Below are 6,024 nucleotides of genomic sequence, written 5' to 3' on the forward strand. Positions count from 1 at the left end.
AAAAAAAAAATCAAAAAATTGAGAAACTTCCTCCAGGCATCATCTGAAACCAAAACAGGTCAGGCTAGGCCGGGAAAGGGAAAAAAATTGGTTTTCGAGCCGAGCGGAATTTACTCGATCCCATCTAGAAAATCCCGAAAAAAATAGCAAAAAAATTCAAAAAATTGAAAAACTTTGTCCTGGCATCATTTCAACCTCAAACGGGTTAGGCCAGCCGGAGAAAGTGAGAAAAAAAAGTTTTCAATCCGAGCTGTTTCACCCGATCACAACTAGATAATTCTTGCCCAAAAAAAAAAAAAAAAAAAAAAAAGGAAAAAAAAATAAAAAAAAAAAAAAAAAAAAAAAAAAAAAAAAAAAAAAAAAAAAACTTTAACCAACAAACCAAAGTTAGCATGCGTGTTATTAAAGATAATAGCATAAGTTTGTTAGAGTTTGTGTTTAATTTAAATTTTGATGAGATCATTTTTCCTGAAAATCGTATTAAAATTGTTAAAAATAAAGATAAAGATTTTTAGAATTTAACTCTATCATGGACTCTTTAAAATCTTATCACCACATCATCAACTATTTAAATAAATAACTAATGGAGATCTAACCATGTGATTGGTGGCTCTACTTTCTCGGATCCATAATGAATTGTCAATGAAAATCAGAATTGAGAGGTTGGCTTTTGTGAGGTTGCTACTTACCTAAATAAAAAAACTAACGCCAAAAATATATACAATGATGGTAAAAATAAAAAACTAAAAAAATTTAAAGCCAAAAACATATACAATGATGGTAAAAAAATAATAATTAAAAAAAAATCTTTCTTAAAAAGAAAGGCTACTAAAGGAGGTAAGGGAAGTCATACTGTTTAACTGTTCACGAATGAGTTTGAATGCTTCTTTTGTAGCATAAGGTAGCCCTGTCTTTGGATCAGAATACCTACAACATGAAATGACAATTCATTAAAAAGTACAGTAGTAGAGTATATGAAGGAACCATTCATTTCAGAATTACATTTAAAAAAAAGAAAAAAAAAAGAGAGTTAACGTGATACATATAAAAAATTAAAAATTAAAAAAAAAAAAGAAAAAGAGTAGAACTCAAAGAAAGTCAATCATAAACAAAAGAAAAAAAACAAAGAGGAACTTGTAAAAGATAGAACCTAAAAATTTATTAGAGCCTCTGATGGTAAATGTCATTAATCTGAAGAAAAAGAATTTCAGAATTACATTTAAAAAAAAAAAAGGGTTAATGTGATACATATATATTAAAAAAAAAAAAGAGTAAACGTGATACATATATATTAAAAAAACGAAAACAAAAACAAAAACAAAAACAAAAACAAAACAAACAAACAAACAAAGAGGAACTTGCGATAGATAGAACCTGAAAATTTGTTGAAGCCTCTGACAATAAATATCTTTAATCTGAAGAAAAAGAAAGGAGGATGTAGAGCTAAACTAAATGTCTTTAATATAAAAAAGAATAAGAGATAGAAACTGCAAAGTGTACGTGAGTTTGTGGGTCTTAAAATGTAGGTGTTTTAATTTACATATTTATCCCTGTTAGTTGAAAACTTATAAGTGGGTATGATAAGGGTAATTTAGGTATAAAAAATGAGGAATTCAAACAGGGGAAGCCCCTTAAATAGTAGTATAGATATAGGCAAAGCTTAGAAAAAGTTCAATTAGAATTTGAAATTAAAATCTAATTTTATGCCATGTGTCTAAATTTATGTAGGGATCACACTATAATTATCCATTTAAGTTTGTGCCATGTGTCCACTTAATTTTTTTAATATTTGTGCCAAGTAAGTTAATGAGTGCAAAATACTAAGAATCTAATATTAATGAATTATAAAATTTAAATAAATAAAAAAAATTAATCACATATACTCAATAAAGATCACCACACATTCTACTTATTAAAAATTAGAAAAAAAAATTATTATAAGTAGTATTATATTTAGATAAGAATTTTAATATGTGACTTATTACATTTACTTTTTAAAAAATATAATTTGACTAATTACTTATACTTTTATGATCAAAGTTGTATTTAATTTTAAATGCATTCATACGTATGCATGTGTTACATGCTATTTTTTTTAATAATAATTTGACTAATTATTTATATTTTTATAATAAAAATTGTGTTTGCATGGATTACGTACATGTTAGTCTATATATATTTATTAATAGCCAAAACTCAAAGAAAATCCAATTAGATTTTAATTGGATTTTCAATTTTGCGCCATGTGTCCCATTTAATTTTTAATTTTGTGCCAAGAGAATTATGGAGTGTAAAAATCAAAAAGTCCAAATCTAATTAGATTCTAAATTGGATTTCAATTGGAGTCAAATTTTCCGTCATGTGTCAGTCTAAGCTTCTTATATTAATTACATAATGCTTAAATTATTTTGCTTTTGACCTATTGTTGTGATATTATTAACTACTAGTCGCTAACCCGTGCGATGAACGAGAAAGTTCTTATAGGGTTAACCTGCATAGTGGAGTCGTACCATGGCTGCCAAAGTTTGTTCCTAAGGTTGGACTCAGAATTGTCAAAAATGAAATTTTGAGCTTTTCAGGTGCCAATAAAGCATCTTGCTAGCTCTTTCATTGAGGCACTATGTCATTTGAGACAACAAAGTAACTATTATGAGAATTTGATGAGAGAATTCTATATTGCACTGAAAGAAAATGAAAGTACATCAAGTATTTATACAAAGTCTAAGAGTAACTAACCTCTTACTAACTCCACAATATACGAAATAGTCTCTACAACCAATTAGATTAATAAACGTATAATAACTATGAATTAAACTAATCCTAAGGTATATGTAGTATGGCTGTTTTAAATATAAACACTGTCGTTTATACAGTCACGGTTACAATTCTTCCATTGCTTTGTTCTGATACTCTGCCTCTCTGCTTAAGTCAACAGCTACAATCCAAACTTGCTTGACCTTCAACATGAGTCCTTGATCTTGTCCTTCTGATAACTATGAAACATCATTGGTTTCTTTGTCTTAATGGAATTGTCCAAGTCGGTGTAAAGATTGACAAAACACAAAGGCTTAAAAGAAAATACTGACCTCCTTACATAGATATGGAGAGTGCCACCTAATTGAAAAATAAAAAAGTAACGAAACTCAGAAAATGAAAATTCCTAATAAAAATTCAGGTAGAATTTGATCTTCTAGGTGTATACTTCTTTGACCCACATGAACTGCATTTGCACATAACTCTAAGATGGGGTGGGGGGGAGGGGGGGAATAAATAATAAAGAAGCATCTTAATGAATCCTTCAACAAAACAAACAGAAAGTTGCTGTAAGGATTGCATAAGAAGAAAATGAATGTGGTGGTAAGAAAGGAGTGCATAAAGGTCCTACAAGAATATTAAAGAAAAATATGTCAACGTAAATGTAATATTTAGAAATGAGTTCAAGGCTAACATATGAAGGTTTGGAATATATGTTCCTTCCTTGCCATTGCACACCACAACTACCTTCTCAGGTAGAACATTTTGTCCACTATTTTCTAAAGACCTACTTCAAAAATTGTCACAAAATTAGGCTTAAAACCTAATGATAAACTCCTTAGTTTATAAAGTCAAATATACAATTACTCCAAAAGTCAATTGGAGGGAAAAGAATTGCACACACACACAAAAACAGGACAGACATACTTCACATTTGGCTGGTAGTTTCCTGAAGCTGTGACTCATAATTAGAATTTGCTTTACAATCTGCACAATAGTAATCTACATTCTCTAGATCCTTTAAACCATACACAAGTCAGTGAATAAACACATATATGACGGGAACAGAAATTGACATCACAATTCATAAATCAAGAGTATTAAGCACACCTTGAAAAGCTTGTTGGAAATATTCTCACACTCAGCATGCAGCCAAACATTACAACCCCATCACAACACACTTGATCAACATCTCTAAAAGCACAAAACATTGTAGAAGCTTACCCAAACTGTCTTTAACTAACCAAATTCCCTTAGAGTTCTATGTACTATCTACATATAGATTTAAGCCAAATGCTGCACTGTTAAGATCCAAGCCAACAGATCAATTATGTATGTGCACATATATACACTATGAGGGAGAAAGATTCTCTAGTAATCCCAAATGAAAGACTGAATCTTATCCTAGAAAAGTATATATGATTTTGATTTAGAGTCACCATAGTGAAACAAAGCAATTCACATTAATGTTCCTATAAAACTGAACATGGGGTTCACTTCATTATGATATCTAGAAATTGAACAGTACATTTATAAAGCTAATATGTAGCAAACATTGCATATATCTCAGACAAAAAAATTAAGAATCAAACATGCTAAAGAAGAATGAGCAACTTTAATTCAGAATACTATTCTACATAAACAGTAAAAGTAAGACATTGAAAGCTTAATTACCACTACCGCGGAGGAACAGCCTAGTTTCTCCATCAATAAGAGTTCATTTTGCCCGGTTATAAGCAGAGAAATCATCACATAATTCGTCTTCACCCTTCACCCAATTAGGAAAAAAAATATCAATTGAAACCATAGAAGTATATAAAACATTGAAACCATAAATTGAAATTTTGAAACTAAAGCCAAAAAAAATTGCAATAAAAAATTGCAAAAATAAGATGAAAAAACTACTTGATGAGGGAACATTGTTGCCAAAACCATCATCAAATTATGCAATCCTCTCCAACTATCTTCTAGGTCTATGCATTTATATTACAAATCCTCTAACTTCCTTTTACATTCTAATCATTGATTGATGTGCGCCTAATCATACCCAACATTTAAAATGGAAATTTGACTTTATGTTTCTACCATATTAAAATCTACTTACAAACCACTCTGAGACAATTCCTTTCAAATCAAGGATTTCATGAACAATTTGCATTCATGATTGAAGATAAAAATGATTAAACAACATCAAGATATAATATATACCGATATATACAAATAACAAAGAAACTGAAATTTAGCTCCACAAATAGAACCAAATTTGGTTACCAAATAGAGAAGTAGATGTGCAGGACCAAAGTAACTTAAACACAGAAGTAGGTGACCTCCCCATTGATCACAACCCAATGACTAATTCCAGGTCGATCAAATATAGGCTTTCCCAAAAATGAAAACCCAGATGGTAATTTAAACTTTCTCACACTCATAATTTGATAAAAACCACCCACGTCATCACTTCAAAACACATCCACATTCAATGACACCAAAACCAATTGTCAACAAAGCTCACAATTAGAAACAAAAACTTGCTAGCATAGGATTTAGACTTTCACAAATTTCCCCATCCGATTATCTTCATTCTATTTTTTCCATTGAAGTACTATCTGACTCTATTCCTAAACTGAATCAACCCTGTGACTCTTTTTTTCCCCATTCAATACATATGAAGCAACTTTCAATTATTTGACATAAACTTTCTAAAGTCGGGTCCCTTTTTCAGTTTGGCTCAGGAATTTTGTCAAACACTTTAAGGGTGAAGGGTTGGGATTCTGTTCTCTTCAGCCACACCCTCAAATGGGGTTGTTCTGCCTCAGGGTGTTAGGGCTTCTCTGATTTCAATCAAAATACAGCCGTGTATAAATCCAAGACGCAGTTTTGATTGAAATTAGAGAATATCTTCTTATACATGTTTTCAGAGGCAGTTTAGCTCCACTACCACCTCCAAACCCGTCAATCTATGCTAATCATTCAAAAGAAACACTCCTAAACGTAACCCTAAATCATACTTAACAGCCAAAAATAATAGAACAAAATTAAAAACTCACTGGCAATGTTTTCGGAGAAGTACGATGGTTGTGTGAGATTTTGCATCATTCAATAGGCTGCCTTTCCGTGGTGGCGATGATTAGTGGTGGCAGCAATCTGTGGCGGTGGCAATGACAAGAGAAGAATCTGAGTTTTGGGTTTGATTTTGGAGGAAGGAAAGGGTGAGTATTAGGTTTAGGGAAGGAGATGTTTTAGTGTGTGAGCAGAGGAGAGATTTTAGGT

General features: G+C 31.0%; 1 long non-coding RNA gene across 1 annotated transcript; it reads right to left on the minus strand.

Moving 5' to 3' along the window:
- Positions 1 to 2,672: 2,672 nt before the first annotated feature.
- LOC112027488 (uncharacterized) lies at positions 2,673 to 6,024 on the minus strand. The gene is made up of 4 exons (XR_002884478.2): positions 5,802 to 6,024; positions 4,429 to 4,522; positions 3,087 to 3,114; positions 2,673 to 2,993 (listed from the first exon to the last, which is right to left on the minus strand). It is a non-coding gene; the product is annotated as an uncharacterized LOC112027488 (long non-coding RNA).

The sequence above is a fragment of the Quercus suber genome, unplaced genomic scaffold (assembly GCF_002906115.3).
Source record: "Quercus suber isolate HL8 unplaced genomic scaffold, Cork oak 2.0 scaffold_69, whole genome shotgun sequence".
Taxonomy (NCBI): domain Eukaryota; kingdom Viridiplantae; phylum Streptophyta; class Magnoliopsida; order Fagales; family Fagaceae; genus Quercus; species Quercus suber.